General features: G+C 43.2%; 1 protein-coding gene across 6 annotated transcripts in view; it reads right to left on the bottom strand.

The window, feature by feature from the left end:
• AUTS2 (activator of transcription and developmental regulator AUTS2) overlaps positions 1 to 14,788 on the bottom strand; it is a 962,448-nt gene that overhangs the window by 840,519 nt on the left and 107,141 nt on the right. The gene's annotated exons all lie outside the window — the stretch shown is intronic.

Here is a 14,788-nt window from a genome sequence, read left to right as displayed (position 1 = left end):
TGTATGTATGTATGTATGTATGTATGTATGTATGTATGTATGTATGTATGTATGTTGCAGTGCTTCTGGAGCAGCTGGGAAGGGAGACGGACTCCAGGAATCACAATCCACCTCCCAGTCTCCCTGTTGCTTCGAGACAGAAGTACGCTGGTTTAGGTCTATACTTAGCCCAGCGCATGTTCCCTAGCATGCCTGTATGCTAGGTCGCCAGCTGAGTTGGTGGGGAGGAGGAAAGGACGGAGGAAGCAGAGTCAAGGCTTCATCTTCTCCTTGCACATCTGTGCAAGGGGCTGATACATGAGCTCCATGGAGCCTGCTATCCCCAGTGTACCGAATATGCCAATAAGGCACACAGCACCAAGTAGTAATAGAACACTTTACACCACCATGTAGGATGGGTTACAATCGGTCTCACAGTGTGTATGACTTCACTTTGCAAGTAGCACCATTCGTTGCAATAGTGCTACTCACAAAGCAAGGTACCATTCAGCATGAACAAAGGGGGACAGGTGAGCCCTTTTTTCTGCATCTCAATTTCCCCAGCTGTAAAATTGGGAGAGCCAACTAGGGTACTGATGCTCAGTTAATGGTTGCAAGTAATACCTGGAGGTATTTGGACCACCTCTGGCAAGCAACTAGTCATTTTAATAAATGAAAGGAAAATGCAGACACCCTAGGTATACTCAGACTTCACTCTGCACAGCCTTGTGAGAAACACTACATACTACCTACTAACAGTGAGCTATTTGTTAAACAAGACAGATGTGGAAATAAATACAAGTCAGAAGCTACCAGAGGCTAAGACCACAATGAAACAGATACTTGACTGTAACAGTGTGTTTAGCCCACTTCTCCCTTGAAATAAAGCCGGAGAGTCACACCCAGTTCTAACGAGAGGAGCGAGAGATAATAACTGACAAAATTCTACTCCAGCAAAATCTTTAGTGTCAAGTGAAATACTAGAGAGACACACTCAAGTGATTATGCAAATAAAAATGAAATTGAAATCTCAGCCCACCCTGCCGGGAAGAATCTCACAAACCAGGGCAATTAAAGGAAGCAATTACTGCTAGATATAAATAAGACAGACAATCTTGCTTCTCACTGAAGCTATAAGGGCTTTGGGACCTCAAAGTACCGGATCCAGAATGCTTTCCTTTCCACTAATACTTAAGCCTCCTATTCCTCCCCTTCTTTCCCAAACTGTAATGGCATGTGTCCTATTCCCGCAAGCAATGATAAATTAGCCCTTGTGTTTTCACTGCATGATAGAATTCTGCCTCTCTCTTCCTTAAACACCAGTGTTGATGTACAGAATATGCAGCTACTGCAAAGGCAAATCAATAGGATAAAACGCTGTCACCCATATAACATCCGCTGAAAGATTAGTAGGGGAGATTTGGATGATCATTCATCTCATGTGGCTCTTCATGAGAAATTATGACCCACTTCTTTTCTCTGATTTTATCTCTTTTCTAGACTCATTTCATGTTAAAAGTGCATCGCCCTAAAACCAGTCAGGGAAAAGTAACATCTCCTACCCTTTAAATTGTTATACTTGAGAGGACACCCAAGAGTTAGTCCTTTCAAGAGAGCTGGGATCCTCCTTCCCAAAGACTGCAATTGATAGACATTTTTCTGGCTGTATCCTAAAGTATTCAAGCCCATTCAGGCAGGATCATTTGGCTTTTGTTTTAAGGAAGGGATTTCTCACTCCCAGCAATGCCACAGAAAGCAGCATCATATCACGTTTACTATTTCCCTTCTATCGACTCCTGCAGCTGGTACATTTTTATGATGAAATAATTTCCAATATTTAGCCTGCTGAAGGCAGAATGAGCTGAGTATTCAGGACCCATGCACACTGAATTCCTTTGTTTCTAGGCTTCAGCTGGTCACATGAGGACATCTCCGTACATTCTTTACATTTGCTGGAATAGAAGATGTGAAGACCGCAAAGCTCATCTCTACAGCATATTCTTCAATGGAATCACAACACTTTGACATCACATATTCCCATGGCAATGGGGGAGTATGCCAAATAAGGGCTTATGACTTCATGGCAAGCCGAAGTGTGAAAAAAGTTGGTGCCTGGAGTCAGCTGGCTCCACTGTTGCTGACTCGCTATTGGACCTAGGACAAGCCATTTTACTTCTCTTGGTCTTTGTTTTCCCATCGTTAAAATGGGGATAATTACCACCTCTCTTGTGGGTGGTAGCGGTGCTTGGTACATGTGTGTTTGAAAAGCATTTCAAGATCCTTGGATAAAAGATGCCCCAGGAGTGCAGTGAGTAGCAGTGGAAATATAGAAAGCTTTTGCATTAACAGCAGATTGAATTGTTTGCAACATGAATATTTCTTACTGAGCATTTGCCTCAGTGCAAGAGACTTTTTTAGGAAAAAAATCAAATAAAATTATATAATTTTATTTTTGTTTTTTTCTAAAGTTTTTCACACTGAGGCAAATATAAAGTGGCATAGCGCTCTCAGTGATCTCGGGAAATAAACACACTAACAGGAAAATTAGCAATACTAACCCCATGAGGACCTAGTTTTGCAATCTGACTCTTTAAACCAAGCTAAGGATCAGATTGGATTCTGCAGGCACGACACAGGAAAAAACTATTTGCTGTACATGCAGGGTAGATATCACATTGCAGCTTCTTTCCTGTAAAACCATCTCAGAGTTCTCCAACAGTCCTTCCCGTCTCACTTAGCACCGGCAATTCTTGTCCCACCTCTGTGATGGTCTCCTGAGAACTGGGATTAAAGAGACATTAGATAATGAAAAAGCAGCTGTGCTTTGGTTGGCAGTCGCCTGTATTGCTCGTAGCCAGTTCAATATATAGTTTGGAGTCAATCATCCTCTCTCAGACCTTTGGCATCAATGAACTCTTTCCAGAATCATGAGGTATGGCAGCTACACTCATTTCCTCTTGGCCCTGCTCAGACACACATGAGCGAAAGCGGACTTTGCAACTCCTTTCCTACAGCTCCAGCCATCGAAAAGAGTTGGACTGCACAGGGTTCTGATAAGGAAGGGCTTCACAAGAGGAATATGCAGACAGAGCTCATTGACCCCATAAATGAGTCATCTTGCCTAGTGGTTCCTCCTCACTGATACACACACCACTAGAGATGATCTAGGCTTCTATGGCAAGTTCCCGTTTCCTTTGTTAATGATGGATCTGTGATCTACTCCACCCTTGCCCTACGCATACGCATTCAACTGTATTCCCTTCAGCTCACAACGCAGCTGCAGTTGTGGCAAACACAATTCGTGAGACAAGACCAAGAACAAGGGAGGGTGAGAACATTCAAAACCGAATGGAAGATGATGGGCATTTGATGTTCTGTTTTAGGTCTTAGCCTGGGGAGAAGGTAGAGTTGCCCAAAAAGAGACTTGGAACACACTAATTGGAATTATTTACTCCATTTCCCTTGCCATGCTACTGTAATGCCATCTGAGCAATCTTATAAGCCATATACTATTATAACCAATTATTGAAAAAGATACATTATCGGTCAGATCCTCAAGCTGACAACGATCAAAATATGAATCGCTGGAGTCAAAGGAGCAACACTGATTTACACCAACTGGGCATCTAAACCCATATTTTTAATCCCCAGTTACCCAAGAGGCAAAGTATTTCCTCATTACAAGCAACAGTTGTAAGAATAATGAACAAGAAACCCTGGTCTCAAAAGATGACCCTTTTCAGCACCCCTGCTGTGCATAATAATCTTTGCACTCACTTCCAGCTTTGTTTGGCTTCTTCAGGATATTAATCAAGTAACAGAAGAAATTTCAATATTGGAATAATTTTTGTTCAAATAAAGCCTCCCAAAGTTTCATCTCCTTCCCAACTAGTTTTCTTTTACAAAAATAAAAAAAAACACGACATCAAGGATTTAGTTAATTAGCACTCAATTAACATTCTAAACTCTTCAGGGCAGGAGCTGACTTTATATATTTGCTTCTTAGGCAGCACAATGCACACTGTCAGCAACAAGTCATACTATTGAAGAGTTCTAGGTGCTGGTGTGCATGTTCACGCATCTTACCCTCTTCTAATGTCGCAACCCAAGAACAGATTTGAGAGAGCGCTTAAACATACCGGGCCAGATCCTCAACTCGTGTAAACTGGCACAGCTTCACAGACTTCTGGCTGACCATGAGGTAATTCTATCACTTGAGAGGGTCTTCTTACTTTATAAGAAGAAATGGCTAAAATCCCATCAGGAACTATTCATCATAATTCTGAATATAATCAATCAGTCCAAATAAAAGCAGCGTGTGGGAGGCAGCAGGAAGTGGTGGGGCGGGGTGGTTAAAATTATGTAGCAGATCTAAAAATTTAAGATATGCATCTTCTAAACGTAACATTTACATTAACATGATCATAAAGAACTTCTCCCCCCCCCCCCGCCTTCTGCTGCTCTTTTTCTGTTTGCCATCTGGTACCCATCAAAGGCCGTTAGAATGGTGACACATGCACGTACCAAATCCTTTAAACCTAACGAGCGCCCTGTTTGCTTTCTCTCCATCAGAAGCAATGAGGAACCCTGAGTCAGTACATCTGGATCTTCTAACAGAGCAACCGCCTGGCGGTGCCAACTCTGCTTTCTGTCTGATTCTATCTTAATCATTCTCAAGTCACAAAAGGATTAGAAGTGTAGCCAGCAGGGCAGCAATTCCAGGGTGGCAGCTGGAATGAAAACAGTGGCCGTATTTATGCCAGGACTAAATCAAACCATATACATACACCTCTACCCCAATACAACGCTGTCCTCGGGAGCCAAAAAAAAAAATCTTACTGCGTTATAGGTGAAACCGCGTTATATTGAACTTGCTTTGATCCACCGGAGTGCACAGCCCCGCCCCCTCGGAGTGCTGCTTTACTGCGTTATACCCGAATTCGTGTTATATCGGGTCGCGTTATATCGAGGTAGAGGTGTATATGTATATATATTTCTAGTTTCTATGGCTGGTGCTGCCTTCTCTCTGTATTGGTTTCTTGTTGGGTGACCAGTGCCGGTAACAAAGGCCCTGATCCTGCATTCTGGTCTGGGCATGCAGACCATCGCATCCACGTGCAATCGCACTGACAACAGTAGGACTCCCATCTGGGTATAGAGGTCTGCCTACTTGGATAAGATGGCAAGACCCTTGACTATACAAGAGGCAATTTGAAATATTTTCCTGCTAGCTCCCCAGGATTAAATTAGACAGTGAAAAATGTAGGCTGAATTAACAGAGTTGCCAACTTCCACCATATTATCATAAGTCTTGTGATAATTGGCATTTTATTGATGCTTCGGCTCCTGGAGTCATGGGAATCTCAGCTTCCAGTTTAAAAATATGAAAGTAATTTCTAGCCATCATGGTTACAGAGAAAATGTGAACTTTGTTGAGCTCTTGGAGTGCATTCAAAACACAAGGCATATAAAAAGGACCCAATTTTTTTAATCCATTTAAAATTAGGCTGAGCAAAGCACTCAATACATCGCAAATTGGATTCAGAAGATGCGCAGGTCTTCTCCCTCTCCTCTATCTATGGGCCATATGGCACCACCAGTTTCTGTGGAAAAGTCCTCACTGAAAGCAAGAGTTCTGCCAGTGAGAGGTCAATCAAGCCCCCTTAAGCCTGTATCCAAACTGTCACGTTAGGCCTTGTCCATGTTAAATAGAACATTTTATCAGTGAAGCAAATTCCTCCACAGTGCAGAACCCTGGACCCACCATATGACCCCAGAAGCCCATTATTCCAACCCTGGAATAACAGCCTTCTTTTGATACCAACCTTTGTCCTTATTCTGGCTGATGGTTCAGAGTTCAAATGCCGATGACTGTGCATGAATTTGGTTTTATCATTTTTCTTACAAAAAATAGTACTGGGAAGTTGCAACAAAAAATTAAAGTTATTTGGATTGCGAAGTCAAGCACTCAAAAGTTAGGAGAGGACAGATAAGGAATAGCGCCAATACAGTCTTACCAATACAGTCTTTTGTTACTTGATCACACAGTTTCCAACTCCTGCCTTATTTAGGCACAGGATGGATGCCTAAGGGGGCAGAATTAAGGTTGCACAGGTAAACACTACAATTGTCATCTTCTACCTCTGGAGTCTTTAACTTTGCAATCTAAGTAGAGTTTGTGCGCATGAGAGAGGGAGTGTGCGCGTTTGTAAAATAAACCATTTAAAAAAAGTTATTAACCTGCTTAAAAAAACCACAGTGAATCTTGACTTAATGCCGGAAGCTTAGAAGTGTTACATTTATCTTTTATTGGCAAAAACATTCAGAGATGGGACTTCATGGCATGTGGTTAAGAAAGTGGGCAGGAAGGTAACTGCAGATTGACTAGTACTTGGTATAAAAAGAGGGCTCTAACTCCTGACTCTATTACCACTTGCAGTGGAATTGGAGAAAACACAAGATCCAGACCACACAGTAAGGGCTTTGCCTACCGAGACAAGTTAATGATGAGTAGCTGGCTCACTGTGCATTAACTCGCCATTTGCACGCTTTTACTGCACACTTCCAAAGTGCATTAAGCTAACACGCACAAAGGCACTCTTAGTGTGCATTAAGAGTAGCTAGTGCATACCAGCTTCTGTGGACTTTTTTCCAGTGTAGATAAGTCCCAAGACTCATGTACCACAGCAACATCTTTATAGAACCTGCAATGCAGGGGAACAACTTTCTCTAATCCCATTTGGAAAGCTGAGTTGTGTAAGTAGAGGCAGGCGGAGTAAGGAAAAATACAGTGAGGAGAAGGGGGAAGAATAGCAACCCCCCTGCCCAGTGAGACAGATGTATCTACAGAGGCAGCAGGGCAGAGATGCTTGATGGGCATAGTGACTGTTTATGAACAGGTGCATTGGGAGCTCAGAGTGTGTCTGCTAACTTTGAACAGCCCCAGCTCTCCCTCCCCCCACCCCCCACCCCCCCGTGGTGGCTGCAATGTAATCCTTTCACCCAGTTCTCTCCCCACGCCTTCAAGAAAGTATATAATTTCTGATACACAGTTAAAAGTGAGATGACAGCAGGCCTGTGGAGTGGAAATAAATTCGAGACTAAAGTAACTAAAATGAGGCACTGTCTGTAATAAGTATACATGAAAATATGGGGTTTCTTTTCATAACAGAGAAGCCTCTGAAAATGGAGAGTAGAATTACAAGCCTGCATAGCCATTAGCTGAAAGTCTGAACTGAATATGAAAAGTGATTTACGCTAGAAGGATTCAAAGCAAGCCTATTTATGCTGCTCCATGTCAGACGAACTTAAAACCATTTGGATTCAAGTTCTTTTTTCCCTTTCCAAACCACAGGGGAAAAGCAAACAGGATTTCAATCATTGCATACTCTGAATGATATGGTAGGAGTACTAACAAATAATACCCCACACTTCTACAGCACCTTTCATCAAAGGACATCAAAGCACTTTACGAACACTAATTAAGCCTCGCCAGTTAATATTCTTATTACAGATGGGGAAACTGAGGCAAGCAATTCCGTGATTTGCCCAAGATTAGGGATAGAAGCCAAGAGTCCTGACTCCCAGACCCATGCTGTAATGACTCCATTCCATTATTTCCAGCTAGAATGTTTTCAAAAAAGGGGATGGGTAACGTTTCAACAGGCAATCAAGATTATTCTAGAAATACACTGGTATTGTGTAGTTACAGGGTAAACATTTTCAAAAAGCACCCACACAATTTAGGATCCTAACTTCCATTTTCAGCTGTGATTTAGGTGCAGAGCAGCCTAGTCTCATTGAAAGTCAATGGTGCTACAGCTCCTAGCTGATTTTGAAAACTTTATCCATTAACTTTTAATTCTATTGTATGATTCATATATAAAAAAATAAAAATTAGGCCCAGATATTATACCAATAAAGCCTGCCACTCCCTTAGTTGCTATACAAACTATATTGATTTTCAAAAAACAAACTACAGTGTCTAGCTATTGTTATTGTCTTCAGAAGCTCTTATGTTAAACATTAAAGGGTTGTTTAGAGATTCCTCCTCTCCGCTATTTCAATGACAATTTCAGGGCTGCTAAGGGTCACTCCTGAAGACAAATCCTTCTGTGCTGTCTGTGTAATGTGAATATAAGGACTCAATGAATTTGTTTTGCTTTTTTGTTTTCTTGTAATGCAGGAGCAGTTTCTAGAACAAATGTGAATGGTGCCCTAAAAGCGAAATGATTTCACTTAGCTCCTGTGTTTCACAGCCCTCTGCTGCTGTTTATTTTTGTACATTTTGCTGGAAAGAGCATTTGTCAACATGGCAGCAAAGAAGCTGCTAGCCAAACAGAAAAGCTTTTATACACAAAAAAAAAAATTTCAGACATACAGCTGTAGCAGCCAAAATGAAGCTGCCGCATAAGGGTCTGGACAATGCAAAAACACCAAGACCATGTGTTAGGAGTTTTAATACCTAGAGCCTGTTGTGAGGAAGGGGCAGGGGGAGAGAACCAGCATTTTTCAGCTGCATTCAATATCATTGACTAACCTTTAACCTTCCCTTCCACCAACACAGCTGATGGCACGAAGACTGTATTCAGGACAATGCCTCAAGCAGGATGATTTCATATTTTTGTTATTATGGTAACCCCCAGAGGCCCTGATCAGGATTGGGGCCCTATAGTCCCTGCTTTAAAACCAGAGGTCTAGATTGATGGAGACAGGTTCTTAGATATAGTGCCAAATAAACAACTTTGTCCAAGAAAGTTAGAATATGCCCATCAGTAGCATGTACTGTCCTGTTATGCCCTTCAAGGTAAATACACAACATTTCACTGAGTTCCTGTTTCATACATGTATATACACCGGACATTCTGCCAGCCTATCTACCTTGATTGTAAACCCTTTGGGGGCAAAGACCTTGTTTGTATTGTTTTTTTTTAGCACTTAGCACAACAAAGGCCTGGCCCATGACCAGAGCTCCCAGTGCTACCATACCACAAACACACACCACCACTTAGGCAAATGGGGCTTTATCTAGATTGGAAATAACCATAACCCAAAGAGCTGGATTGAGCCCCACTCCATTCCAAGTCTGCAGAGTAACATGGCCAAACTTAAAGGTCCTTATTTCCAGATCAGAAACCCCAGATTCCATGACTAGTAGCAAAAAACCTTGCCTGGGTCCATAAGCAGAGGGTGGTAGGCAAGAGTGAGTATGATGGTACAATCTGCCTGAGTCAGGAGGGAGAGTCACTAAAGAGTTGTCCTGATGGTGTTAAACCCCTTTCCCTAAAGCTTAACATGAACCCCCATAGATAAGAATGCAAGAATGCAGACTAGTTTCTTTCATTCTTTTGACTGCTCTACTACAGCGCTGGAAGCCTGGGTGCTGTTACCTTTGGGGATTTTTTTCCTCCATGCCCTGGGTCCAGAAGGAGCCAGAATTACCCTGGGCTAGGCCAAAAATGCAGCTGCTTCATAATTTCGCCCAACGCCACATGGGAGCAGAATGCAGCACCACAGCTCCCACTTGCGTAGTGAACAGCAGTACCCTGGGATGGGTCTGGTTTTTTGGCTGTCTGACTAATATGGCCCCTTCCTTCTCCCTGACGGGTGTAGCTCAAGGGGAAAATGTATTTATTTCCTTTTGCCTATTTAAATGGGAAAAATAGGGGATGTGAAGGGGAAAAACAGCCCAGGAAGGTGAAGTGGTCTGGCTGGTTGGAGCAAAGAGGCAGCAAGCCCTGCCTGTGAGGCCACTTCATGCCTCCAGTTCGTTACCAGAGCTGCCATGTTGGAAGGGGTATTATGACAACACTGTCTCCTCATCCCTCCCTGAGCTAAGCAAGTCCACAAATCACAGCTCTCGGGGTACAGCCAAAGCAAAGCTTGCCAACCTCAGAGAAAGCAGCCATAATGTAGCTGGGAGCGCTCACCGTGCTGTGAAACACGCCTCGCCCCCCGGCTGGTGGCGCCAGCTCCGGGTTCCAGCTCCTCAGCTCTATCGCCGGCTTTCTTGGAAGTTCACCAGTTTGAGGGAGGCCGACTCATTCCTAATTCCTGCCCCGCCACCCTACTTCATTCCGGCAGCTTCTCTGACAAGAGATGAAGATTCTAGAGCAGGAGGAGCTGACAAGGGAGGAGGGAATCCCAGGATATCTACTGGGTGAAGGAAGGGGGGAAAAGACCGAAGCAGGGGATAAGGCATAGGACTAAGGAGAGGGACTTGGGAGGAATGGTTAAGGGAAAGCACACAGTGCTGCGAAGAGACTGCTTTTTATTTCTTTCTCGCCCCAGCCACATGACTGACAGAGTCGTCAAGGTTAATTAACCCCTGGCCCATGACAGGGGGTCAGTATCCTCTGAGTTCAGTGGCTACAGTTACAGGGCTGGGGAGGAAGAACTGAGGCAGAGAGAACAGCTGCTAGCCCTCCTGGCAATGAGGGAGGTGGGAAATTGGGAAGAGGGGACCCAAAATTGAGAGAGTGTGTGCTGAGGGGAGGGGAGGAGTAGGGAGACTAACACAGAACATCGGGGGGAGGTACACCAGTGTGGACACAGAGTAAACGCTGGACATAGGGCTACTGCGGGCTTACTGGAGGATAGGAACCAAACTCATCTGTGTAGCCAACCCCTTCTCCTCCTCCTCCTCCTCTTCAGTTAAACTGACTCCACGAGCGCTGGACCTTTTCAAAGTCTGGCCCCACAAGCACAATCTAGCTCTTCTGGAAAGCAGGGATGTGTAGAGGAGCGGGGAGTAGCATCAGAAGTTGTTACAGAGCTTTATCGCCCTGCATCGGAGACAGTGGGCCGGCTCCAGCTTTTCTGCTGCCCCAAGCAGCGAAGGAAGGAAGGGAAAAAAAAAAAAAAAAGCCACAATCAGCGGCAACTCTACTGCGCCGCTTCATTCTTCGGCAGCAATTCGGCGGCCGGTCCTTCCCTCCGAGAGGGACTGAGGGACCTGCTGCCAAATTGCCGAAGACCCGGACGTGCTGCCCCTTCCATTGGCCGCCCCAAGCATCTGCTTCCTGCGCTGGTGCCTGGAGCCAGCCCTGGATATTACCTCCTTTCGCACTCCTCCCTCCCAAAACCACATATCCTCCAAATCCTTCAGTCGTATCCTAGACCCGCCCCCTGTTGAAGTTAGCAAGTCTCCACCCACACCACAGATGTCCATGCTAGTGGATCCAATTACAAGAGGAGTCTACAAAAGCTGTGACCTGCCGGAAGGAGCTATCTACAAGTATAAAACCAACGGAAGACCATTAGAGATGTCTGCCCGATGAGTTGGAGTAACTTGTTCCAGCCCTTGCAAGTAAGAGACATGGTAATCAGAAAGGACTGCATCAGAATTAGGAATAAAGAGTGCTTCAGACAAACAAATGAATAAGATCTTGCTTTTTTTAAAACCAGAATCATTAACCTACTGTTTGCATCTTTTTCCTTCTTTTAGAAAACACACTCGATTAAAAGACAGCCTTGTAACAACTTCCAGTAGCTCCTGCCTCTTCACTAATAGCCACTGGATTGAAAGCTCTTTTAAACCAAATTTTGCTATTCAAATCCTCTTCCTGTATGAGGCTGTTCATCTATATACTGGTCAAATGACTAGGATTACCTTGTTTAAACACACACACACACACACCCCTTTCCACATGTCCCCTGCATAATTTACTATAATTTCTAATTTACAATGGCAAAATATAATCTTACATCGGAATTTGCATAAAAATGAATAGACCTGCAGCAAGATATTAAATTTTAAATTTGCACGCTAGGTTGACCAAGTAACATTAGTCTATCCAAGAAGTTCATGCCTGTAAACTTGAGAGCTGGCAGATGTAATGAGAAGAAAATTTTTACACTTCAATGAAACCAAGTTGATTAAAATGCTTTGATGCAGTTGCTGCAGAGCAAGGAGTATGAATTGCACATGGCAATGTAAGTAGTGCAATACAAACAGACCAGCGAGCCATGTAATCCAGCATACCACACTTCAGAAGAAAGCAATGTTAATATGCTTACATGACGAACAACTGCCCAAACACTGAACTACTGGTGAAAATTCCTTCCTGACTCCAGCTTGTTAACAGCTTATGCCCTGGAACATGAAGATGGACAAGCTGTGGAATTTTAACCTACCAGTGGGAGCTGCAGCTATTTTTTCTTATTAATATCTATTTCTTGTATTCATACTCACTGAGCTATGTGTCTCAATCTACTGAGGCAGTGAGTTCCAAAGGCTAATTGTGTTGCATGCACTATTTTTATTATGATGATTTTACAATACAATGTCTTTTTTATTTCACTAAATGCCCCCTTACTGCTGCATAATTGAAGAAACAACATAGGAGTGCCTAACTGTACTGCATCTCCTTATTTCCTTCCTTTCAAATTTCCCTTTCCTTTTTATCTCACTTGACATGAATACCTGTTTCACCCCACCCACATTATGCTGTTGTGAGGCACCTTTCCGTTTCTGTTGTGTCCTTTCCAAGTTTAGAACCTGTTTCATTGTTTCACTGGCTACATTCCCAGCCTATAGGGATAAAGGGGCTGAGAGTCCTGTAATAGCTCTGGTGTTGGAATAGCTGCTGCAGAGCTAACCTGTGCCTTGCCCGTGAGTTAGGAGTGGTATCCATCTCTCCTTGAACACCCACCTAGCTGCAAAGCCCCCAGGGAGGGGCAGAGATTCAAAGTATTACACACAATGTTTCATCTTCTGAAATTATTGCTTGGAGCCTTGCAGGATTGATTGATCCCTGCCTAAGGGCAAGGAAAATGCCTCCAATCAGGTACCCAATTATTACGATTTATGTAGCACCACGGACGAACCCATAACTTATGAGCAGTCTACAGAAACCGGAATACGGGAAAACAAACTGCTGCCCGAAAAAGAGTTTGGCCTAGTCTAAACTAGTAAGGGTTTGCTGGTATTACTATACTTAACAGACAGCTTATGCCAGCAAAAGCATGCTTTTGGAGCTACAGCTCATACCAATTCCCAGAATAACATAACCGATACTGGAAGAAGCACTTTTTTGCCAGTATAATCACCTTTACACTAAGGCTTTTTGCCGACCTCAGAGTGCCATAAAGGATCACATCCCTAACGGACATTGCTTATACTGGCAAAGGTTTCTAATACAGTCCTGGCCTTAATCACCCAAAGGTTGCTATCAGGACTGTAACAAAACCAATGAACAGTGGGGTACAGCTGTTTTTGCAGGGATGATTGATGGTTGGTGTGGGCTTTTAGAGCAGCTTCAGGTGGTTGGCTGATGCTAAGTGAGAAAGCTCTCTAAGCACAAGGGATTGTGGGAAAGGAGGCACACAACTAGAAGTGGCCAAGGGTGCAGCAAGGTGAGAAGATGGGGAGGACCTGTTTGTTCTGATGTGTAGTCCAGTTGTGTCTACAGACTCCAATCAGGGATCTCATTGTGTCATGCACTGGGCGCGCACACACACACACACCCCCCACAAAATGACAAACCCTGCCCCAAAGGTCTTCTCTTTGGGAATTACGTGTGCATAAGGCAGAAGTTATAAGAATCAAACCCATGAAGTGAGTGTGCCTCACTCAGATACTACGGCGATGAGAGGCCCCAATACATAAATTAAATAAATACTTTGCTCCTATATAGCATTTTTCCTCAGTAGATTTACAGAGATGGTCAGTATCATTATCCCCATTATTTACAGATAGCGAAACTAAGGCATAAAGAGGTGAAAGTGACTTGCCCAAGGTCACCCAGCCAGCAGTGGAGCAAGGAATAGAAACCAGATCTCTTGATTTCCAGCCCAGTGCTTTAGCCTCTGTGTCACACTGCCTCATCCCAGCCGAGACAGTCAGGAGGCATCTTTATGTAAAAAATCCAGTTTCCCTGCATCAACCTTGGGAAATGTTTACTCATTCTGTTTTTAAATCATCCCTTCCTGTATCCTTAAATAAAAGCAGTCTCCATGGAAAGTTATTCTCCATCTAGAGAATCAACTAAAAACCTTAACTAAGTACACTTTGCATGATAACCTGCTTTTTGTCTTTGTTCAATTATTCAAACGATCCCATGAGTTGCTCTTCAAGATGTGTTAAATAAATACAACACTCCCAGACATTTGCAGTCTCATACGCATGTAACCACGCCTGTCTGCCAATGTGTTTGGGTGCTTTCACTCCTTATGCTTCTTTATGTCTAAAAGATGCACACTAAACATCACAGTCTATTATGATCAAAAGGTGTGAGCAATCATTTCCAAGACAGACAGTGCTTTGTTCTTACTAGCCTATTTTTTGCTGCCATAGATTTCCTTTGTCCGTGACTTTGTAGATCTCAGCTATGCCTCTGACACACAATAGTCTTGTTTGTTAGATGTCAGATACTTTATTCTGCACAAGCTATAGTCTATTTTATTTTATTTTTTAAATCTTGTTAGCTCAGGAACACAGTCAAGACCTTTATTAAGTCTTCTTTGCCATGAAGAGAATTGGGAGTTTAACAATCCTCTTGTTCATCTGCTAGTTATACTCCAGAGGGTTAGGGGTTTTTATTTATTTATTTATTTTTAAAGCAAACACTGCTTGCTAGTCTGATTCTTTACACTATTAAACCATACAAATTATTAAAGTAAAGTAACATTCAAGGCTCTGCCTCAAACCTTCAGAAGCAAGTTAATGCTTAAACTTTGATGGATAGTCTGGTCTTAACTTGCAGCTGTGAGAGTTAAGTGTGTGTACCACTTATCATCCCACTCTATAGTGATCTCAGACAGCAGGGGGAATTCAGGACAGAGACTACAATTCTCCCGTCTTGCACTG

This window comes from Terrapene carolina, unplaced genomic scaffold (genome assembly GCF_002925995.2).
Source record: "Terrapene carolina triunguis isolate 2854851 unplaced genomic scaffold, T_m_triunguis-2.0 Scaffold231, whole genome shotgun sequence".
Lineage (NCBI taxonomy): Eukaryota > Metazoa > Chordata > Testudines > Emydidae > Terrapene > Terrapene triunguis.
This window is presented reverse-complemented; position numbering and strand designations above follow the sequence as displayed.